This window comes from Pseudophryne corroboree, chromosome 10 (assembly GCF_028390025.1).
Source record: "Pseudophryne corroboree isolate aPseCor3 chromosome 10, aPseCor3.hap2, whole genome shotgun sequence".
Classification (NCBI taxonomy): Eukaryota; Metazoa; Chordata; class Amphibia; order Anura; family Myobatrachidae; genus Pseudophryne; species Pseudophryne corroboree.
In genome coordinates, this window is record NC_086453.1 from 196,992,231 (window position 1) to 197,018,471 (window position 26,241).

Consider the following 26,241-nt stretch of genomic DNA (forward strand, 5'->3'; position numbering starts at 1 on the left):
ACTAAGCTAAGCGACACAAGTGTGCGGCACAAACACCTGGCCCATCTAGGTTTGGCACTGGAGTGGCAGACAGGATGGCACTTAAAAAAACTAGGCCCCAAACAGCACATCATGCAAAGAAGAAAAAGAGGTGCAAGATGGAATTGTCCTTGGGCCCTCCCACCCACCTTTGTGTTGTAGAAACAGGACATGCACACTTTACCAAACCAATAATTTCAGTGACAGGGTCTGCCACACGATTGTGGCTGAAATGACTGGTTTGTTTGGGCTCCCACCAAAAAAGAAGCAATCAATCTCTCCTTGCACAAACTGGCTCTACAGAGGCAAGATGTCGACCTCATCCTCAGATTCCTCACCCCTTTCAGTGTGTACATCCCCCTCCTCACAGAGTATTAATTCATCCCCACTGGAATCCACCTTCACAGGTCCCTGTGTACTTTCTGGAGGCAATTGCTGGTAAAGGCCTTCCCGGAGGAATTTATAATTAATTTTGATGAACATCATCTTCTCCACATTTTGTTGAAGTAACCTCCTACGCTGATCGCTGACAACGTTACCTGCTGCACTAAACACTGCATTGTGCTGTATAAGTCCAGTCCAGTGGTGCTGTGTTGTGCTGCATCAGTCCATTGGTGGTGTGTTGTACTGCATCAGTCCAGTCACAGTCGTGGTGTCCTCTGCTGCCATATGTTCAGTGCCGCTGTATTAGTCCAGTCCATTGCAGTGGTGCTGTGTTGTCCTGCATCAGTCCAGTGGTGGTGTCCCTGTACTGCTGTATAAGTCCAGTGATACTGCCGTATATGTCCAGTGATACTTCCGTATATGCCCATTGATACTGCCGTATATGTCCAGCGGTACTGCCGTATAAATCTAGTGACCATGCCGTATAATTCCAGTGATCCGGCAGTATAATTCCAGTGGTACTGTCGTATAAGTGCAGTGGTACTGCCGTATGAGTCCAGTGATCCTGCCGTATAATTCCAGTGATCCTGCCGTATAATTCCAGTGATCCTGCCATATAATTGCAGTGATCCGCCGTATAATTCCAGTGATCCTGCCATATAATTCCAGTGGTACTGCTGTATAATTCCAGTGATCCTGCCGTATAATTCCAGTGATCCTGCCATATAATTCCAGTGGTACTGCCGTATAATTCCAGTGGGTGGGGGAGTAGGCTGTTGTTGGGTGGGCGGAAAAGGCTGTGGTTGGGTGGGCGGAATGAGATGGGGTTGGGTGGGCGGAATAGGATGGGGTGGGGTGGGTGGAATAGGATGAGGTTGGGTGGAAGGAGCAGTGAGAGGAATGTGGATCGAACAGTATGACATTTTCGTGGAGTTTCACTTTTAGGGCCTTGTTAATCATCTTTAAATTTAGATGCTAAATCTGCTCGGCTTGCCCAGGTGGCAGGTTGCGCATGGCAGAGGCCAAGAATTCCCCAAATCTTGTGTATTGATCGGGGGGCTGGGCAAGTCTTGCCTTGATCTCCTCAAAGATGAGGTCGTCGCCCTCCTGGCTGGTGTTTTTTTGGGGGATGATCTCTTCCGGAGGCGTGGCGGAGGAACTGGTGCTGCAGAGGTATCAGGGGTAGCTGGTGCTTCAGGGGTCGTATCTTGGGTCTGGGATTCCTCAGTATCCAGGGTGAGACTGAGGTCTGGGGTGGTGGGAATCTCCACACTTCCACTCTGTAGTAGATTTTAAAAAAAAATACACTGTATTAATTGTTTTAATTTTTAATGTTTAATGTTTTAATTTTTAATTTCTATTTTTTTATAGCTCCCTGCAAGTACATCTGAATGGCAAGCCGTGGCAGAGGAGTTTGCCACCACCTGGCAATTGCCTAACTGTGGGGGAGCGATAGATGGCAAACACGTCTGTATGGGTATGGGTTGTTGGGTAGACTCAACTTAAGTCAACAGGCATTAGGTCGACCATGGAAGGTCGACATGCATTAGGTCGACAGGGACAATAGGTCGACATGGTAGTTAGGTCGACATGTGATCCTCTTTGTACCCGTACGGCGCGCCTGCGCATTGCGGTGCATATGCATGCAGTGGCAAACGCAGAATTTCTAGAGGGGGGTTTCCAAATACAGTCCACAATTTGCCAGTCTGCGGAACATTGGAGCAAGTGTGGGAGTCTGGGGGGAGTGGTAGAAGAACCTAGTAACGACCCTGGACATTAGTCTAAACATTGGTCTTTTTATACAGTGGGTACTGTATGGAATACATTATTAATATTTAACACTATAGATGGTCTATTGTATAAGCTGTATTAAACATTTTAATAATATAAATGTGGTCAGGAAAAGGTTAAACATACCATAATAAATAAATACACAAACATAATAGAACCAGTACTGTTGTTTCTAAGCACACATTCTCCCTCCTCATGGTAAGGCTCCTGTCTCTTCTTCCTGGTAGCTGCTCTCTGCTCCAGTGCACTGATTGAGGGCTCAGATCCACACACACAGCAAACTTAGTAGAAGAAGCTTCTACCACTGGGCTTGTGCAGCAGCTCCGCTCCCTGTCCCTTACACTGCATGATGTGGCGCAGCTCTAGTGATCTTATTATATATCATTGCTATTGTGGTCATAATTTGAGCCATTTGCCAGGAGGAAGGGGGTTTCCGGGCAACCAGAACCCCCCCCCCCCCCCCCCCACCTGCGATTGCCTATGGCATGCGCAGTTTTGCCGTTTTTTTTAGCTGATTGCTGCACTACGAAAATCAGCAGCGAGCGATCAACTCGGAATGACCCCCATGGTTTTGCCCAACTGCTAACAAATTTGCTGCTACGATCAGCTCTGAATTGCCCCCATGGATTTTAGGAAAAACTGGTTGTGTTCTTGGTCTGCAAGAAAAAAATAACTCTTGCTGATTAAAAATGACAAAACCCGCACCCAATTGAATAGCAAAAAATCTTGCAACTGTGAGGAAACACTGTATAGTAGGTGCATGATTTTTGCCATTCTCGCATCTAATTGAATAAGTGTGAAACAGATTGTAAACAATGATGTATTTAAACTAGAGATGAGCGGGTTCGGTTTCTCTGAATCCGAACCCGCACGAACTTCATGTTTTTTTTCACGGGTCCGAGCGACTCGGATCTTCCCGCCTTGCTCGGTTAACCCGAGCGCGCCCGAACGTCATCATGACGCTGTCGGATTCTCGCGAGGCTCGGATTCTATCGCGAGACTCGGATTCTATATAAGGAGCCGCGCGTCGCCGCCATTTTCACACGTGCATTGAGATTGATAGGGAGAGGACGTGGCTGGCGTCCTCTCCGTTTAGAATAGATTAGAGAGACACTTGATTTACTAATTTTGGGGAGCATTAGGAGTACTCAGTACAGTGCAGAGTTTTGCTGATAGTGACCACCAGTTTTATTTATAATCCGTTCTCTGCCTGAAAAAAGCGATACACAGCACACAGTGACTCAGTCACATACCATATCTGTGTGCACTGCTCAGGCTCAGGCCAGTGTGCTGCATCATCTATTATCTATATATAATATTATATATATCTGATTATCTGTCTGACTGCTCAGCTCACACAGCTTATAATTGTGGGGGAGACTGGGGAGCACTACTGCAGTGCCAGTTATAGGTTATAGCAGGAGCCAGGAGTACATAATATATTATATAGTGAGTGACCACCAGACACACAGTGCAGTTTATTTAATATATCCGTTCTCTGCCTGAAAAAAGCGATACACACAGTGACTCAGTCAGTCACATACCATATCTGTGTGCACTGCTCAGGCTCAGGCCAGTGTGCTGCATCATCTATATATATTATATATCTGTCTGACTGCTCAGCTCACACAGCTTATAATTGTGGGGGAGACTGGGGAGCACTACTGCAGTGCCAGTTATAGGTTATAGCAGGAGCCAGGAGTACATAATATTATATTAAAACAGTGCACACTTTTGCTGCAGGAGTGCCACTGCCAGTGTGACTAGTGACCAGTGACCTGACCACCAGTATATATAATATTAGTAGTATACTATCTCTTTATCAACCAGTCTATATTAGCAGCAGACACAGTACAGTGCGGTAGTTCACGGCTGTGGCTACCTCTGTGTCGGCACTCGGCAGCCCGTCCATAATTGTATATACCACCTAACCGTGGTTTTTTTTTCTTTCTTTATACATACATACTAGTTACGAGTATACTATCTCTTTATCAACCAGTCTATATTAGCAGCAGACACAGTACAGTGCGGTAGTTCACGGCTGTGGCTACCTCTGTGTCGGCACTCGGCAGCCCGTCCATAATTGTATATACCACCTAACCGTGGTTTTTTTTTCTTTCTTTATACATACATACTAGTTACGAGTATACTATCTCTTTATCAACCAGTCTATATATTAGCAGCAGACACAGTACAGTGCGGTAGTTCACGGCTGTGGCTACCTCTGTGTCGGCACTCGGCAGCCCGTCCATAATTGTATATACCACCTAACCGTGGTTTTTTTTTCTTTCTTTATACATACATACTAGTTACGAGTATACTATCTCTTTATCAACCAGTCTATATATTAGCAGCAGACACAGTACAGTGCGGTAGTTCACGGCTGTGGCTACCTCTGTGTCGGCACTCGGCAGCCCGTCCATAATTGTATATACCACCTAACCGTGGTTTTTTTTTCTTTCTTTATACATACATACTAGTTACGAGTATACTATCTCTTTATCAACCAGTCTATATATTAGCAGCAGACACAGTACAGTGCGGTAGTTCACGGCTGTGGCTACCTCTGTGTCGGCACTCGGCAGCCCGTCCATAATTGTATATACCACCTAACCGTGGTTTTTTTTTCTTTCTTTATACATACATACTAGTTACGAGTATACTATCTCTTTATCAACCAGTCTATATATTAGCAGCAGACACAGTACAGTGCGGTAGTTCACGGCTGTGGCTACCTCTGTGTCGGCACTCGGCAGCCCGTCCATAATTGTATATACCACCTAACCGTGGTTTTTTTTTCTTTCTTTATACATACATACTAGTTACGAGTATACTATCTCTTTATCAACCAGTCTATATATTAGCAGCAGACACAGTACAGTGCGGTAGTTCACGGCTGTGGCTACCTCTGTGTCGGCACTCGGCAGCCCGTCCATAATTGTATATACCAGTGACCTAACCGTGGTTTTTTTTTCTTTCTTTATACATACATACTAGTTACGAGTATACTATCTCTTTATCAACCAGTCTATATATTAGCAGCAGACACAGTACAGTGCGGTAGTTCACGGCTGTGGCTACCTCTGTGTCGGCACTCGGCAGCCCGTCCATAATTGTATATAACACCTAACCGTGGTTTTTTTTTCTTTCTTTATACATACATACTAGTTACGAGTATACTATCTCTTTATCAACCAGTCTATATTAGCAGCAGACACAGTACAGTGCGGTAGTTCACGGCTGTGGCTACCTCTGTGTCGGCACTCGGCAGCCCGTCCATAATTGTATATACCACCTAACCGTGGTTTTTTTTTCTTTCTTTATACATACATACTAGTTACGAGTATACTATCTCTTTATCAACCAGTCTATATATTAGCAGCAGACACAGTACAGTGCGGTAGTTCACGGCTGTGGCTACCTCTGTGTCGGCACTCGGCAGCCCGTCCATAATTGTATACTAGTATCCAATCCATCCATCTCCATTGTTTACCTGAGGTGCCTTTTAGTTGTGCCTATTAAAATATGGAGAACAAAAATGTTGAGGTTCCAAAATTAGGGAAAGATCAAGATCCACTTCCACATCGTGCTGAAGCTGCTGCCACTAGTCATGGCCGAGACGATGAAATGCCAGCAACGTCGTCTGCCAAGGCCGATGCCCAATGGCATAGTACAGAGCATGTCAAAACCAAAACACCAAATATCAGTAAAAAAAGGACTCCAAAACCTAAAATAAAATTGTCGGAGGAGAAGCGTAAACTTGCCAATATGCCATTTACCACACGGAGTGGCAAGGAACGGCTGAGGCCCTGGCCTATGTTCATGGCTAGTGGTTCAGCTTCACATGAGGATGGAAGCACTCAGCCTCTCGCTAGAAAACTGAAAAGACTCAAGCTGGCAAAAGCACCGCAAAGAACTGTGCGTTCTTTGAAATCCCAAATCCACAAGGAGAGTCCAATTGTGTCGGTTGCGATGCCTGACCTTCCCAACACTGGACGTGAAGAGCATGCGCCTTCCACCATTTGCACGCCCCCTGCAAGTGCTGGAAGGAGCACCCGCAGTCCAGTTCCTGATAGTCAGATTGAAGATGTCAGTGTTGAAGTACACCAGGATGAGGAGGATATGGGTGTTGCTGGCGCTGGGGAGGAAATTGACCAGGAGGATTCTGATGGTGAGGTGGTTTGTTTAAGTCAGGCACCCGGGGAGACACCTGTTGTCCGTGGGAGGAATATGGCCGTTGACATGCCAGGTGAAAATACCAAAAAAATCAGCTCTTCGGTGTGGAGGTATTTCACCAGAAATGCGGACAACAGGTGTCAAGCCGTGTGTTCCCTTTGTCAAGCTGTAATAAGTAGGGGTAAGGACGTTAACCACCTCGGAACATCCTCCCTTATACGTCACCTGCAGCGCATTCATAATAAGTCAGTGACAAGTTCAAAAACTTTGGGTGACAGCGGAAGCAGTCCACTGACCAGTAAATCCCTTCCTCTTGTAACCAAGCTCACGCAAACCACCCCACCAACTCCCTCAGTGTCAATTTCCTCCTTCCCCAGGAATGCCAATAGTCCTGCAGGCCATGTCACTGGCAATTCTGACGAGTCCTCTCCTGCCTGGGATTCCTCCGATGCATCCTTGCGTGTAACGCCTACTGCTGCTGGCGCTGCTGTTGTTGCCGCTGGGAGTCGATGGTCATCCCAGAGGGGAAGTCGTAAGCCCACTTGTACTACTTCCAGTAAGCAATTGACTGTTCAACAGTCCTTTGCGAGGAAGATGAAATATCACAGCAGTCATCCTACTGCAAAGCGGATAACTGAGGCCTTGACAACTATGTTGGTGTTAGACGTGCGTCCGGTATCCGCCGTTAGTTCACAGGGAACTAGACAATTTATTGAGGCAGTGTGCCCCCGTTACCAAATACCATCTAGGTTCCACTTCTCTAGGCAGGCGATACCGAGAATGTACACGGACGTCAGAAAAAGACTCACCAGTGTCCTAAAAAATGCAGTTGTACCCAATGTCCACTTAACCACGGACATGTGGACAAGTGGAGCAGGGCAGGGTCAGGACTATATGACTGTGACAGCCCACTGGGTAGATGTATGGACTCCCGCCGCAAGAACAGCAGCGGCGGCACCAGTAGCAGCATCTCGCAAACGCCAACTCTTTCCTAGGCAGGCTACGCTTTGTATCACCGCTTTCCAGAATACGCACGCAGCTGAAAACCTCTTACGGCAACTGAGGAAGATCATCGCGGAATGGCTTACCCCAATTGGACTCTCCTGTGGATTTGTGGCATCGGACAACGCCAGCAATATTGTGTGTGCATTAAATATGGGCAAATTCCAGCACGTCCCATGTTTTGCACATACCTTGAATTTGGTGGTGCAGAATTTTTAAAAAAACGACAGGGGCGTGCAAGAGATGCTGTCGGTGGCCAGAAAAATTGCGGGACACTTTCGGCGTACAGGCACCACGTACAGAAGACTGGAGCACCACCAAAAACTACTGAACCTGCCCTGCCATCATCTGAAGCAAGAAGTGGTAACGAGGTGGAATTCAACCCTCTATATGCTTCAGAGGTTGGAGGAGCAGCAAAAGGCCATTCAAGCCTATACAATTGAGCACGATATAGTAGGTGGAATGCACCTGTCTCAAGTGCAGTGGAGAATGATTTCAACGTTGTGCAAGGTTCTGATGCCCTTTGAACTTGCCACACGTGAAGTCAGTTCAGACACTGCCAGCCTGAGTCAGGTCATTCCCCTCATCAGGCTTTTGCAGAAGAAGCTGGAGGCATTGAAGAAGGAGCTAAAAGGGAGCGATTCCGCTAGGCATGTGGGACTTGTGGATGCAGATCCTAGATTTAAAGCCTACCTTGGATCTCTCTTTCCGGCAGACACAGGTCTGCTGGGGTTGAAAGACCTGCTGGTGACAAAATTGTCAAGTCAAGTGGAACGCGACCTGTCAACATCTCCTCCTTCACATTCTCCCGCAACTGGGGGTGCGAGGAAAAGGCTCAGAATTCCGAGCCCACCCGCTGGCGGTGATGCAGGGCAGTCTGGAGCGACTGCTGATGCTGACATCTGGTCCGGACTGAAGGACCTGACAACGATTACGGACATGTCGTCTACTGTCACTGCATATGATTCTCTCAACATTGATAGAATGGTGGAGGATTATATGAGTGACCGCATCCAAGTAGGCACGTCACACAGTCCGTACTTATACTGGCAGGAAAAAGAGGCAATTTGGAGGCCCTTGCACAAACTGGCTTTATTCTACCTAAGTTGCCCTCCCACAAGTGTGTACTCCGAAAGAGTGTTTAGTGCCGCCGCTCACCTTGTCAGCAATCGGCGTACGAGGTTACATCCAGAAAATGTGGAGAAGATGATGTTCATTAAAATGAATTATAATCAATTCCTCCGCGGAGACATTGACCAGCAGCAATTGCCTCCACAAAGTACACAGGGAGCTGAGATGGTGGATTCCAGTGGGGACGAATTGATAATCTGTGAGGAGGGGGATGTACACGGTGATATATCGGAGGGTGAAGATGAGGTGGACATCTTGCCTCTGTAGAGCCAGTTTGTGCAAGGAGAGATTAATTGCTTCTTTTTTGGGGGGGGTCCAAACCAACCCGTCATATCAGTCACAGTCGTGTGGCAGACCCTGTCACTGAAATGATGGGTTGGTTAAAGTGTGCATGTCCTGTTTTGTTTATACAACATAAGGGTGGGTGGGAGGGCCCAAGGACAATTCCATCTTGCACCTCTTTTTTCTTTTCTTTTTCTTTGCATCATGTGCTGATTGGGGAGGGTTTTTTGGAAGGGACATCCTGCGTGACACTGCAGTGCCACTCCTAGATGGGCCCGGTGTTTGTGTCGGCCACTAGGGTCGCTAATCTTACTCACACAGTCAGCTACCTCATTGCGCCTCTTTTTTTCTTTGCGTCATGTGCTGTTTGGGGAGGGTTTTTTGGAAGGGACATCCTGCGTGACACTGCAGTGCCACTCCTAGATGGGCCCGGTGTTTGTGTCGGCCACTAGGGTCGCTAATCTTACTCACACAGCTACCTCATTGCGCCTCTTTTTTTCTTTGCGTCATGTGCTGTTTGGGGAGGGTTTTTTGGAAGGGACATCCTGCGTGACACTGCAGTGCCACTCCTAGATGGGCCCGGTGTTTGTGTCGGCCACTAGGGTCGCTAATCTTACTCACACAGCTACCTCATTGCGCCTCTTTTTTTCTTTGCGTCATGTGCTGTTTGGGGAGGGTTTTTTGGAAGGGACATCCTGCGTGACACTGCAGTGCCACTCCTAGATGGGCCCGGTGTTTGTGTCGGCCACTAGGGTCGCTAATCTTACTCACACAGCTACCTCATTGCGCCTCTTTTTTTCTTTGCGTCATGTGCTGTTTGGGGAGGGTTTTTTGGAAGGGACATCCTGCGTGACACTGCAGTGCCACTCCTAGATGGGCCCGGTGTTTGTGTCGGCCACTAGGGTCGCTAATCTTACTCACACAGCTACCTCATTGCGCCTCTTTTTTTCTTTGCGTCATGTGCTGTTTGGGGAGGGTTTTTTGGAAGGGACATCCTGCGTGACACTGCAGTGCCACTCCTAGATGGGCCCGGTGTTTGTGTCGGCCACTAGGGTCGCTAATCTTACTCACACAGCTACCTCATTGCGCCTCTTTTTTTCTTTGCGTCATGTGCTGTTTGGGGAGGGTTTTTTGGAAGGGACATCCTGCGTGACACTGCAGTGCCACTCCTAGATGGGCCCGGTGTTTGTGTCGGCCACTAGGGTCGCTAATCTTACTCACACAGCTACCTCATTGCGCCTCTTTTTTTCTTTGCGTCATGTGCTGTTTGGGGAGGGTTTTTTGGAAGGGACATCCTGCGTGACACTGCAGTGCCACTCCTAGATGGGCCCGGTGTTTGTGTCGGCCACTAGGGTCGCTTATCTTACTCACACAGCGACCTCGGTGCAAATTTTAGGACTAAAAATAATATTGTGAGGTGTGAGGTATTCAGAATAGATTAAAAATGAGTGTAAATTATGGTTTTTGAGGTTAATAATACTTTGGGATCAAAATGACCCCCAAATTCTATGATTTAAGCTGTTTTTTAGTGTTTTTTGAAAAAAACACCCGAATCCAAAACACACCCGAATCCGACAAAAAAAATTCGGTGAGGTTTTGCCAAAACGCGTTCGAACCCAAAACACGGCCGCGGAACCGAACCCAAAACCAAAACACAAAACCCGAAAAATTTCAGGCGCTCATCTCTAATTTAAACAGGAGCTGAATATGGCTTCTACCAACTGTGTGGGGTCATTTGCTAATCAGAGACTCTTGTGAGCACCGCCATAACAGTGGTATAGTTGTAGACTGTAGTATGTACATCATTTGCACTGCTAAATAAATCTACATGTAAAGATGTAAGGATATGGTCATAGATTACATTTTTCTGGTTTTGTCTCATAGGCAGTTATGGTGCAGACTGGTTTCTGATTTGCAAAAATATAATTTTGCTTTGCCACTACAGATATTTTAAGGAAAGGTTTACAGTATTTGAAGGCATACCTGATTGTATGGAATGTCCCAAAGCTTAACGTATTTGTAGCAATTGACCAATGTTTTCAGGAGTTATATGGCCCCAGTAGCTGACACCATTTTTAGATAGCACTAGCCATTGTAGCCTCTGTTCTGCTCCCCTCCTCCTGCACCCATGGCTATTTGCAGTGGATGGGAAACAAGAAGCTCTGACGTTTTTAGTCCCAGGCCAGTAGATATGGATGGCATTAAAATGCTTTAGTTACAGCTTGGTATCAGTCATTGGGATGCATTCTCTGTTGTGTAAAGGTCACTAGCATTAATTTTCTCCCAGTCACATGATCTAACCCTGGACATTTCATATTCCTAGGGGGTTAGATCATGTGACCGGGAAGGAGACTCGAGTCTGCAGCCGGGGAAAGACCTACTGGTATCAATATACTTTTAAGAACTTTCCGTTGCCAGTTCTCTCCACTAGCTGGTAATTACTATAGCTATATGCGGACTCACTCTTTTGATGTGATTGTCTTTTAAATGTACTGTACATTATTTAAAATGTTCTAATTTTGTGGATTTTATTAAATTTTTTAAATAGTATTGCACTATATACCTTTTCATTTTTTCGGTTTCCCTATACCGATGCTGTGCGAAGGCGTATTATGACAGTCTCCACTACATATGAACAGTTGGGAGCAACCGGACGAAAATAGAGAGAATTACAACATCCTCTTTGATATAGCAATATAGTAATTGAGGTTGAAAGGCGGCAAAATGCCCATCGCGTTAAACCTGTATTTTGTATTAAGTTGAGTTGATTTTACTGTACCTGCTGAAGAATGTTTTATGACTAGTTAACAAATACAAATCATGTTACACCCTAATTAACAACGTCAATATTTGAAATGTTGTAACCTTGGATATCCTTTTCAATCAGAAATTCATCCAATCGCCTTTTAAATGCATTTACAGAGTCCACCATTACCACCTTCCCTGACAAGAAATTCCAAATCCTTATTGCCCTAACAGTGAAGAACCCTTTCCTCCATTGCATACGGAATTTTCTCTCCTCCAGCCTCAGCGAGTGCCAACGTGTCCTAAACAGAGTTCTTCTAATAAACAATTCATCTGATAACTCTTTGTAATGTCCCTTTTCATATTTGAAGAGATTAATAATGTCTCCTCTTAGCCTCCTCTTTTCCAGTGCATACATATTCAACCTTGTAAGCTTTTCCTCGTAATCCAGACCCTCTAGCCCTTTAATCAATTTAGTAGCTCACCTTTGAACCCTTTTCGATTTCACTGATATCTTTTTTTATACAGTGGTGCCCAAAACTAAACAGAATATTCCAGGTGCGGACGTACCAATACCTTATACAGCGGCATGATTACATCCTCATCCCTTGTCTCAATTCCCAGTTTTATGCATGCTAGCACCTTACTTGCTTTCTTTACTGCGCTTTGACACTGTATATGGTTATTAAGCTTATTATCAATGAGTACCCCAAATCTTTTTCCAAAATTGTTACCCCTAGACTTTTCCCGTTTAATATGTAGGATGCAAGTTTGTTTTTAGTCCTGAAATCCATTACCTTGCATTTTTCTATATTATACCTCATTCTCTATTTAGACGCCCAGATTTCAAGTTTAGATAAGTCATTCTACAGAGACTCCACATCTTTTTCTGAATTAATTACCCTACACTATTTCTGGGTCATTAATAAATATGTTAAACAGTAGTGGCCTGAGCACGGACCCCTGTGGTATTCCGCTGACTACTGGTGTCCAGCTTGAGGACTTCCCATTCCCAATACTCGCTGTACCCTGTTGTCCAGCCAGTTACTTATCCTTGTATAAGTGCTGGTGGAACAGTACTCCCATATTGTATGTGTGCATGTTCTGGTGGGGGATTGGAGACCCTCTTCTTTTTGGAATACACACCACTAGCTGTTTATGTTAAGCGCACAATTTTTCACTTCTATCTGTTGGTTTAAAGGGAACAATATGAGCAACATCTGGCCGTGATGTACAAATGCTGGCACTCCAGAGGAGAGCTATGAATGTAAAACTCAGCACCATCTGTAAGTGTAGTGATAACTCACTGCTTGTGTAATTAACTTATGTAGCATCTATGTGTTTAGAAACTACGTAACATGCTACATATTTTGTAATACAACTTTCTGTCACAGCTAAATCCCAATAAATCTACTTAATTATACCTTATCAATTACAAACTCTGGATGTTGTTTTCTTTACACTTTTCCCAACATTGACCTTTATCCCAACAAAACCAAGGCAATCCCATGCAAGAGAGTCATGCATTCCCGCCAGTGACGTAACGATTCTTATACCTTTTGTATGAAACCAGGATAAAGGGGCAGCCAAAAACCACTGTGTCAGTTTTATGCTCCGGTGAACATTTATAATGTATAAATGTAAAAGCAAGTTCCTACAGCCCCTCAATTTCAGGATTTGCTTAAGATAATAAATGGATCTCTAACAATCAGAATTGGGTCCAATTGTGACAATCATCAATCAATATTATAATTTTATATAATTAGGACATCAACTCATGTTTTTGCAGTGACGTTTGGGAGATTTATTATGTACCTTTTCCTCTAAGGGGTTTGGATACATCTCTTACTCAAAATTTAGACATTCAAATCTTAGACATCAATCAATAATATCAAAAGATACAATATTTAGGATACCAAAATGCTGTCATTAACTACCGTATGACATTAACAGTATGTAGACTATCAATATGTATATTTTTTTCAGTGTGGACATTTGAACACTTGTCTTAGTTTTGACTGTGAGATCTGTGACCGTCTATGACTACATCCCTCTTTTATTGCATAGCTATTAAACATGTGACTTTAGGACATTCACCGTTCAGCCAGTTTGGCCCAGAGTGCCATCTTCTGTTTGGAATACTTTGGTCTTACCAAATAAATGGATGAGTTTTGCTTTGTTTTTGTTCATGGAAACTCCTTACATTATCAGCTGTACATAAAAACCACAGAAAGAAGAAAGCATACATGATCGTATAATCTAACCTATATCAATGTAACTAGTTCTACTTTAATGAGGTTGTGTATCCAATTTATTCACTCCATTTCCATCTATTAAAATGCCAGTGCTCCTGTCCTCAATTCCCTCTAGGAAATTGGGATGGGTAAATTGATTTTTCTTTTTGGGTGAATGTAAAGAGTTCAATTTCAGTTAATGGATAATAATGTGATTAGATCTATTCATAGGAAGCCTAAAGGCATTGCTTGAAATTCAAGGGATTAATGACAGAACCATGTCTACAATCTCAACAGGAACTTGGACATTTAAATCCAATGGAAATATTGCTGCTAATTACCTAGAACCCATTCATGCACAAACAAACTAAACTCAGATCCAGTTAATAAATAACAAGTGGCGCTTGACAATCAGACAATTAAAAAACATTTATTTATATAAAAGGTATGTAAGTTACAGCAACCTCCCGGGAGTAAAAAACAATGATAAGAATGTCACAACAATTTGAATGTGCACTAGATTAATACTTCATAATCAATTAAATAGAAACATAATTAATGAATAATCTTACTTGCACGTGACTTATTTATTAGCAACACCTGGAAGGTTTTAAACCGTGCTGGGTTCACTCAGTATACACAAGTATTAATGTATATGGCTGTTATATGTTGGATCTAAACAAGAGTCACTCACGGCTGTATGTTTTGGAAGAAATTCGTATAGCACAAATCCATAGCAGTAATTAGCTGGTATATGAAAAATTGTGTGAAAAATACAACCTCCGCTGGGCAGGAGCCTGTTCTGTCCTTGCTCCCTGGTGTCGTCCCGCCGTCCCGTCAGAGACACACACCAGAGCCTCAGCGGGTATGACTGATGCTGCGCCGTGCAGGGGGCCCCGACAAGCCGTCCCCGATGGTCCACGCCACCTCCGGTACCTCCGCACTTTCAAAACGGAGGCTGTAAGCTGATACTCCGGAGTACACCAGTCTGCGCCGGGCTGGGAGGGAGCGACACCTATTACTTCTACCTCCCCAAGTTGAGTGGACGGCTGTAGTTACAGGGGTTGGAGCTGCAATGAAGGTGTTCCTGATTGCGGTAGTTGGAACCGGGCTCCTGTGCACGGATGGGAGATAGATGTGCAGCCACTAGCAGTGTTGATCCTTGGAAGAAAAAAGCCTGTGTCCTTAACGCGTTTCAACGCCAGCAGGGCGTCTTTTTCGAAAGGCAGGTATACCTGGGAATAGGAGTGGTCTGTTCTTATACCTGTTCCACAGGTGAAAATGATTTTCAGCAATTGGATTCAGCCATTTCTATATCATCAATTTATATGTGGTGTATTGAGCTCCTAATGTTATGGAGCAAACATGCACATTTATAAAAGGCATCACTATAATAATATCATTTTAATACCTTAATCTGGTAGACAATAACACAATATTTATCACATTCAATACATAAAAAAGAGAACCCAAATAAAATATGAGACTGGGAATACTAATCCTTGTTTTGAAAGATACTAAGGCAATCTATAACTGTCATGCTAATTTGCATATCTTTCCGTGTGTACATTTAGGTAAATAGACTTTCTCAAGTTATCGTAATATTAATGTACATGACTATAATAGGAAAATTAATTTTCTTTTATATAATCCTTACTTTCACTTATACTTAAAATCCGTTCTAACAACAGAACAGATACCTAAAATGAAGAAACACCCCAATGGCCCTCCAGTGGTATTGTATTGGGCAACAAAGGAACAAAAAAGAGAGAGAGAGCGGTAAAAACAGAGACAATTGGAATGGAATACAAAATAGAAATATATATATATATATATATATATATATATATGTGCACACACGCACTGTGCACATACACATATGCAGACAGACATAAATGTTTGTGTCTTTCTCTAGAAATAGCCCAATTAACTACAAAATAGTTCCATAAGAACCAAATAGTCATATGCAGTATACAATGCATATTTTACAATACACATTGTATATAGTGTCATGGAGAAGGAGGAGGGAATAAGGGATACTGTATGTAACTGGTGATTTTGAAAAAACCCAGTATATTAAACGTAGAACAAGGGAAAAAAAGCTTTTCATGGTGGGGCTGTGTGACCAGATCTATATATACTCCTATAAAGGTGTTTAAATCAAAAAATATATGCACATGTATGAATAATATACATATGCATATATGTATCGATTCCAAACAGCTAATACGGATTTCAAACATTCAATTTTAATCCTTTAGATAAACTCCAGATCGATGGTTTCATTAAGACCCTGAGGATTCAATGTCTGTAGCTTTAGAATCCATGCTGCCTCCTGTCTACATAAAGTTCTAAAGCGATCACCACCTCTGCTGGTTGCTGGAATATGTTCCAGCCCAATCAGCTGAAGCCCTGTTGGATCGCCTCCATGAAGCTCAGAGAAATGACGGGGTACGCTATGGTTCATGATGTTATTAAGGATATTCCTTCTATGTTCCATAAATCTGAGCTTCAGGGAACGTATAGTTCGACCAACATAGTATAATTGACAGGGACATATCAATAAATAAATAACATATTGAGTGCTACAATTAATGAATGTATCAATTGTGTACTCTTTTTTAGAGACACTTGACACCACACTTTTGGTTTTATTCAAAGCAAACGAGCACGTAGTGCACCTCCTATGGTTACATCGAAAGAAACCTGTGACCTCCGGTCCAATGAGAGTTCTTTGTGTGTTTTTTAGAGATCGATCTAACTGTCCTTTGAAGAAACTTGGAGCTAGGATATTGCGCAGATTTTTAGCTTTCTTGAAAACAATCATAGGTGTTTCATCTAGATGTTCCCTAAGAACAGAATCAGTAAATAATAATCTATAATTTTTGTTAATTATGCCCTTGATCTTACTGGCTGCTACATTAAATTTTGATTTAAATACCAAACTGTATTTATCTTTGTTCTTCTTCATTATTTCGTTTTTACTTTTATTTTTATTTTTATTTTTAACCTCCAAGTTTTCGTCACTTAAATGGCCGGATTCCTGTATATTAGCACGATTCTCATTATTCGTAGCAAGCGTATCTTTTCTCACAAGTTTAGAAGCATAAACCAAGGCCTCATCCAATACCACCTGTGGATAATCACAACCCTTAAATGTATCCACCAGTTCCTTAACCTGTTCATGGTATTTTTTATCAAAAGTACAATTTCTCCTAATCCTGTGTATCTGGCTTTTTGGTACATTCTTGAGCCAGTTTTTATTATGATTACTAGAATAAGGAATATAATTACATATATCCACGGATTTTTTGAAAGGTGATACTGTGACGGTGTCCTCTACCACCTCCACCGTTACATCTAAAAAATTAATCTGTGAGGGATGGTGAGTGCACGTGAAGGTTAAACCATAAGTGTTATTGTTAATATACCTAACAAACTCAGTGACAGAAGCAGAATCCCCATTCCAAACAAAAAACAGGTCGTCGATATAGCGACCATAGAGGACCAGGTTCGCACTATGGGCGCCTCCCCATATGTAGGTGTTTTCGAAGTCGCCCATATAAATGTTGGCAAAACATTCCAATTGTCTCTGTTTTAACCGCTCTCTCTCTCTTTTTTGTTCCTTTGTTGCCCAATACAATACCACTGGAGGGCCATTGGGGTGTTTCTTCATTTTAGGTATCTGTTCTGTTGTTAGAACGGATTTTAAGTATAAGTGAAAGTAAGGATTATATAAAAGAAAATTAATTTTCCTATTATAGTCATGTACATTAATATTACGATAACTTGAGAAAGTCTATTTACCTAAATGTACACACGGAAAGATATGCAAATTAGCATGACAATTATAGATTGCTTTAGTATCTTTCAAAACAAGGATTAGTATTCCCAGTCTCATATTTTATTTGGGTTCTCTTTTTTATGTATTGAATGTGATAAATGTTGTGTTATTGTCTACCAGATTAAGGTATTAAAATGATATTATTATAGTGATGCCTTTTATAAATGTGCATGTTTGCTCCATAACATTAGGAGCTCAATACACCACATATAAATTGATGATATAGAAATGGCTGAATCCAATTGCTGAAAATCATTTTCACCTGTGGAACAGGTATAAGAACAGACCACTCCTATTCCCAGGTATACCTGCCTTTCGAAAAAGACGCCCTGCTGGCGTTGAAACGCGTTAAGGACACAGGCTTTTTTCTTCCAAGGATCAACACTGCTAGTGGCTGCACATCTATCTCCCATCCGTGCACAGGAGCCCGGTTCCAACTACCGCAATCAGGAACACCTTCATTGCAGCTCCAACCCCTGTAACTACAGCCGTCCACTCAACTTGGGGAGGTAGAAGTAATAGGTGTCGCTCCCTCCCAGCCCGGCGCAGACCGGTGTACTCCGGAGTATCAGCTTACAGCCTCCGTTTTGAAAGTGCGGAGGTACCGGAGGTGGCGTGGACCATCGGGGACGGCTTGTCGGGGCCCCCTGCACGGCGCAGCATCAGTCATACCCGCTGAGGCTCTGGTGTGTGTCTCTGACGGGACGGCGGGACGACACCAGGGAGCAAGGACAGAACAGGCTCCTGCCCAGCGGAGGTTGTATTTTTCACACAATTTTTCATATACCAGCTAATTACTGCTATGGATTTGTGCTATACGAATTTCTTCCAAAACATACAGCCGTGAGTGACTCTTGTTTAGATCCAACATATAACAGCCATATACATTAATACTTGTGTATACTGAGTGAACCCAGCACGGTTTAAAACCTTCCAGGTGTTGCTAATAAATAAGTCACGTGCAAGTAAGATTATTCATTAATTATGTTTCTATTTAATTGATTATGAAGTATTAATCTAGTGCACATTCAAATTGTTGTGACATTCTTATCATTGTTTTTTACTCCCGGGAGGTTGCTGTAACTTACATACCTTTTATATAAATAAATGTTTTTTAATTGTCTGATTGTCAAGCGCCACTTGTTATTTATTAGTTAGTTTTCGTTTTAAGGGATTGGCAATTCCCTTTATCAGGAGGCTGCTGACAATCAAAGTGCAGTGCTACTCACCTGAGCGCTTAGTTTTTTTCTTCCTTCCCATTCACACACAGCGTGTATCTTGCCATACTATAGCAGCTAAGGTGAATAGCACTACAAAATGAATTTCTATACAGATAGAATTCAACGGAGACAAGAAGTTCTTAAGCAATATGAGACTGGGAATTATAGCACTGAGGAAACACCCCATGATGAGTTCTTGAAAAATTCAAACAGACTAGAGGAGTTGCTTAAATCTGAATCTAGACATTGGTGGGACAAAATGTCTCTATCAAAGTATTTAGAACATAATAAAATACCTCGTGGCCTGCGTATTTTCAAGAGCTCATCTTTTAATAATGATCCCGATTTATTGGAGCAATGGGAAAAAATTTTGGACAAATGTTCATTTGCGTTGATGCAATTAATAATTGATTATAGGGGAAATAAATTGATTGAAATTGAGGATGAGATTAAACAAACGCAAGATGCGCTTCAGAAATATAAAGATGAGGATTATTATAAAGAGAGGGAGATGGTAATGAACAAAAGGTTAGAACATTATGAGAAAGAAATAATTGAAAGAAAGGAGAAAAAATTCTCACGCGATCTAAGAGACTATAATACTAACACTACGAAAAATTACCACATTAGGAATAGGGTGAGAGAGGAATCTAGATCAGAGGTGCGACAAAAATCTAGCTATAGGGATAATGCCAGTCACCAACCTAGATTCCAAAGAAGTAGATATCAATATAGATCTACTCAATATAATACCCGTGATATATCAGAGAACAGTAAGTACTCTACTAATACACGGATGTCACCCGGGTGGTCAACTATACCACATAAAAAAACCTCACAACAGCAAGAATCCTCTATAGGAGCTGTGAATGGAGAGTCTCCCCGAGAGCGTCGTCATTTTTTAGACAGGGGAAGGAGAGACAGGATGGAATTAAATACCAGAGGGAGCAGATATTTCACACAAAATCGGTACGACCCCCTGACACGCACACCAAAAAGAGGAAGAGATTTCGACCAAGAGGTCGAAGAGGAGGTAAGGGGCAACAAAAATCAAAGGTTCCGTTAAAACCAGTTGGTATTTTTAATCTTTCCTCTGTTACTTTAACAAATACTGAGGAAAAAATTCTCTCGAAAGGGATGAATTTTGCACCCACCACACGCCCCAATTTTTTTGAGCTCTTCATTGAACTCAATCGTTTTGTTAGAGGATTATGTAGGAAAAGATTTTTTGTGATGGCAGATAAGCAAAACAAAAATATACGCCCAAATAATTCTGAAATGTTATTAGATCAAGATGATATTTCTGGACTTAATATGCTTAATGAACTTTTACTTGAAAATATATCCCATAATGATCTAGAACAGCAGACTAAAATATCATTGTTTGATGTTAATAGAGGCACTTTTAAGAAAAAATCACAATTTTTCCCTACTCAACATAAAACTAGTGCCATAGACACCTTCTATCATACCACCTTGGAAGAATTTCGTAACTTATGCGATCATAAAATACTTCCCTGTCTATATAATTTGAAGCCTGATGAAAGAAAAACTCTTAAAGGACTTTCCGACAATCAGGCACTCACTATTAAACCTGCAGATAAGGGAGGAGGAGTGGTGGTACAGAATACTGAAGACTATGTTAGAGAGGCTAAAAGACAACTTACTGACACTACTTTTTATAGAATTCTAGGACAAGATCCAACCCTTGATTATCAAAAACAATTAAAAAACATGCTTACATCGGCTTGTGCTAACGATATCATTACCTGTGATGAATTTGAGTTCCTCTACCCCCTCCACCCAATCACTCCCATTTATTATCACCTTCCCAAAGTACACAAGACACTGCACGAACCGCCAGGTCGCCCTATTATTTCAGGGATTGATGGCCTTACATCAAATTTGTCTTATTATGTTGATCACTTTTTACAACCACGCGCTACCTCTCTGAGATCCCATATCAGAGATACCACTGAGTTTATCAAACTGCTAGAAGGTCTGGAATGGAGCTCTGATTTTATGTTCGTCACATGTGACGTTCAAGCTCTTTATACCAACATCCCACATACAAAAGGGATAGACTGTGTGGCAAAAAGCCTATGTGAGGATATGGGTATCTCAGAGGGGAAACGTCAATTTATTCTTTCTGCAATTGCCTTTATTTTGTCTCACAATTATTTTTTATTTGATCACTGTTATTACCTTCAGGTCCTCGGCACGGCGATGGGGACCAGGTTCGCACCCAGTTTTGCCAACATTTATATGGGCGACTTCGAAAACACCTACATATGGGGAGGCGCCCATAGTGCGAACCTGGTCCTCTATGGTCGCTATATCGACGACCTGTTTTTTGTTTGGAATGGGGATTCTGCTTCTGTCACTGAGTTTGTTAGGTATATTAACAATAACACTTATGGTTTAACCTTCACGTGCACTCACCATCCCTCACAGATTAATTTTTTAGATGTAACGGTGGAGGTGGTAGAGGACACCGTCACAGTATCACCTTTCAAAAAATCAGTGGATGTATGTAATTATATTCCTTATTCTAGTAATCATAATAAAAACTGGCTCAAGAATGTACCAAAAAGCCAGATACACAGGATTAGGAGAAATTGTACTTTTGATAAAAAATACCATGAACTGGATACATATAATACATATAATGAATACATATAAGGAACTGGTGGATACATTTAAGGGTTGTGAGTATCCACAGGTGGTATTGGATGAGGCCTTGGTTTATGCTTCTAAACTTGTGAGAAAAGATACGCTTGCTACGAATAATGAGAATCGTGCTAATATACAGGAATCCGGCCATTTAAGTGACGAAAACTTGGAGGTTAAAAATAAAAATAAAAATAAAAGTAAAAACGAAATAATGAAGAAGAACAAAGATAAATACAGTTTGGTATTTAAATCAAAATTTAATGTAGCAGCCAGTAAGATCAAGGGCATAATTAACAAAAATTATAGATTATTATTTACTGATTCTGTTCTTAGGGAACATCTAGATGAAACACCTATGATTGTTTTCAAGAAAGCTAAAAATCTGCGCAATATCCTAGCTCCAAGTTTCTTCAAAGGACAGTTAGATCGATCTCTAAAAAACACACAAAGAACTCTCATTGGACCGGAGGTCACAGGTTTCTTTCGATGTAACCATAGGAGGTGCACTACGTGCTCGTTTGCTTTGAATAAAACCAAAAGTGTGGTGTCAAGTGTCTCTAAAAAAGAGTACACAATTGATACATTCATTAATTGTAGCACTCAATATGTTATTTATTTATTGATATGTCCCTGTCAATTATACTATGTTGGTCGAACTATACGTTCCCTGAAGCTCAGATTTATGGAACATAGAAGGAATATCCTTAATAACATCATGAACCATAGCGTACCCCGTCATTTCTCTGAGCTTCATGGAGGCGATCCAACAGGGCTTCAGCTGATTGGGCTGGAACATATTCCAGCAACCAGCAGAGGTGGTGATCGCTTTAGAACTTTATGTAGACAGGAGGCAGCATGGATTCTAAAGCTACAGACATTGAATCCTCAGGGTCTTAATGAAACCATCGATCTGGAGTTTATCTAAAGGATTAAAATTGAATGTTTGAAATCCGTATTAGCTGTTTGGAATCGATACATATATGCATATGTATATTATTCATACATGTGCATATATTTTTTGATTTAAACACCTTTATAGGAGTATATATAGATCTGGTCACACAGCCCCACCATGAAAAGCTTTTTTTCCCTTGTTCTACGTTTAATATACTGGGTTTTTTCAAAATCACCAGTTACATACAGTATCCCTTATTCCCTCCTCCTTCTCCATGACACTATATACAATGTGTATTGTAAAATATGCATTGTATACTGCATATGACTATTTGGTTCTTATGGAACTATTTTGTAGTTAATTGGGCTATTTCTAGAGAAAGACACAAACATTTATGTCTGTCTGCATATGTGTATGTGCACAGTGCGTGTGTGCACATATATATATATATATATATATATATATATTTCTATTTTGTATTCCATTCCAATTGTCTCTGTTTTTACCGCTCTCTCTCTCTTTTTTGTTCCTTTGTTGCCCAATACAATACCACTGGAGGGCCATTGGGGTGTTTCTTCATTTTAGGTATCTGTTCTGTTGTTAGAACGGATTTTAAGTATAAGTGAAAGTAAGGATTATATAAAAGAAAATTAATTTTCCTATTATAGTCATGTACATTAATATTACGATAACTTGAGAAAGTCTATTTACCTAAATGTACACACGGAAAGATATGCAAATTAGCATGACAATTATAGATTGCCTTAGTATCTTTCAAAACAAGGATTAGTATTCCCAGTCTCATATTTTATTTGGGTTCTCTTTTTTTATGTATTGAATGTGATAAATGTTGTGTTATTGTCTACCAGATTAAGGTATTAAAATGATATTATTATAGTGATGCCTTTTATAAATGTGCATGTTTGCTCCATAACATTAGGAGCTCAATACACCACATATAAATTGATGATATAGAAATGGCTGAATCCAATTGCTGAAAATCATTTTCACCTGTGGAACAGGTATAAGAACAGACCACTCCTATTCCCAGGTATACCTGCCTTTCGAAAAAGACGCCCTGCTGGCGTTGAAACGCGTTAAGGACACAGGCTTTTTTCTTCCAAGGATCAACACTGCTAGTGGCTGCACATCTATCTCCCATCCGTGCACAGGAGCCCGGTTCCAACTACCGTAATCAGGAACACCTTCATTGCAGCTCCAACCCCTGTAACTACAGCCGTCCACTCAACTTGGGGAGGTAGAAGTAATAGGTGTCGCTCCCTCCCAGCCCGGCGCAGACCGGTGTACTCCGGAGTATCAGCTTACAGCCTCCGTTTTGAAAGTGCGGAGGTACCGGAGGTGGCGTGGACCATCGGGGACGGCTTGTCGGGGCCCCCTGCACGGCGCAGCATCAGTCATACCCGCTGAGGCTCTGGTGTGTGTCTCTGACGGGACGGCGGGACGACACCAGGGAGCAAGGACAGAACAGGCTCCTGCCCAGCGGAGGTTGTATTTTTCACACAATTTTTCATATACCAGCTAATTACTGCTATGGATTTGTGCTATACGAATTTCTTCCAAAACATACAGCCGTGAGTGACTCTTGTTTAGATCCAACATATAACAGCCATATACATTAATACTTGTGTATACTGAGTGAACCCAGCACGGTTTAAAACCTTCCAGGTGTTGCTAATAAATAAGTCACGTGCAAGTAAGATTATTCATTAATTATGTTTCTATTTAATTGATTATGAAGTATTAATCTAGTGCACATTCAAATTGTTGTGACATTCTTATCATTGTTTTTTACTCCCGGGAGGTTGCTGTAACTTACATACCTTTTATATAAATAAATGTTTTTTAATTGTCTGATTGTCAAGCGCCACTTGTTATTTATTAGTTAGTTTTCGTTTTAAGGGATTGGCAATTCCCTTTATCAGGAGGCTGCTGACAATCAAAGTGCAGTGCTACTCACCTGAGCGCTTAGTTTTTTTCTTCCTTAAACTCAGATCCAGTTGTTTGACCCATGTTTGGTCATGTCTATTGATATGTTAAACTGGACATTTAATCCTGACCTAAAATATTAAGTACAGATTTTTCATTTATTTTTTTTGTAAATTAATGGAAAAAACCTAAATGTAAATTTACAAATGGTAAATGTATTTTATTATGTTCATACATAAGTGTACTCTATTCAGACTTGAAAGTGTAAAGTGTAAAGCAGGATACACACTAGAGCAATGTCAGTAACAACTCTCAGTGCGTATGGGGGATTGCGCACTCCCACAGTCGCTAGCAACTGACGCTTGGTTGGATGTGCTGCATGTCCAACCAAGCATTGTTGCTAGCGTCCTGTAGTATGCTAATGAAGGACGGAACATGTTTTTTCCGTGCTTCATTAGCATCGCCCCAGTGTGTGCACACCATCTGGGTTGACGGGGATTCATTCCGATATTGGAATGAATCCCTGTCTCTCTAGTGTGTATCCTGCATAAATATTCTCATAGTATTATGAGCCCAGTTGAAATTGGCCATGGCATACAAGAATAAAAGTATTTTGTGAGAGTCCTACTAAATATCACCTTCATTCATGTCAATGTTTAAATTATTCTGATAAACTACGGTTTGTTTTAAGCATGTCATGAGTCCACGGGCATTAGGACCTTATTGCACATGTCACTATCATCAATTTAAACTTATTAGTTCAAACTTCATCCTACTGCACCAACTGAACAATAGTTTTGCAGTAGGTTGAGAGGCATTGTGGCCACCCAATATACTGGGAGCTCTAATCCAAATAGACAATCTCTAAACCTTAATACTCCTTTAAATTCCAGTATCTCTACAGGAATCATATTTTCGTGTCTAGGGCTAGCACAATGGGTGCAGACATTAGGATTTAACAAGGAGAGCCCTAGGTTCCCCAGTACCTCCTGTCAGTAAGAGTAAGATGTCTGCAGTTGTTTCCACCAAGCTAATAAGGAATCTGTGAGCTAGAACATGTGTATGACATGCTGATACAATACAACAAAAGAATCACTGTTAACTGGAAGCAGCTAATATATGGATTGAGTCAGTGTTCATTACAGTACAGTCTTACGACTCAAAAATATCTGGTGACATCATTAAAGGATTTTAGCATTAGACTTTTATACAAACATGTTCATGAAGTACCCGGTGCCCTAATAAAAGGATTTTGGTTACCTACCTGTAAATCCTTTTCTTGTAGTCCGTAGAGGATGCTGGGGTCCACATTAGTACCATGGGGTATAGACGGGTCCACCAGGAGCCATTGACACTTTACGAGTTTGAGAGTGTGGGCTGGCTCCTCCTTCTATGCCCCTCCTACCAGACACAGTCTAGAAACTGTGCTCGAGGAGATGGACATCTTCGAGAGAAGGATTTAACACAGTTCGTGGCGAGATTCAAACCAGCTCACACATACAAGGCACATCAAGCTAACCGAGCTTGAAAACTCAGCAACCGCTGAAACATTACTTTCCAAGTAACAATGCAGTACCTAACTAAAATGAAGTTGTACTGAACCAAATAACGATAGCAGGAAAACGAAGCGCTATGCGGGCGCCCAGCATCCTCTACGGACTACGAGAAAAGGATTTACCGGTAGGTAACCAAAATCCTATTTTCTCTTATGTCCTAGAGGATGCTGGGTTCCACATTAGTACCATGGGGATGTACCAAAGCTCCCAGAATGGGAGGAAGAGTGCGGATTCTCCTGCAGAACTGATTGACTGAACTTCAGATTATCAGAGGCCAAAGTATCGAACTTGTAGAACTTTGCAAACGTGTTCAACCCAGACCAAGTTGCAGCTCTGCAAAGTT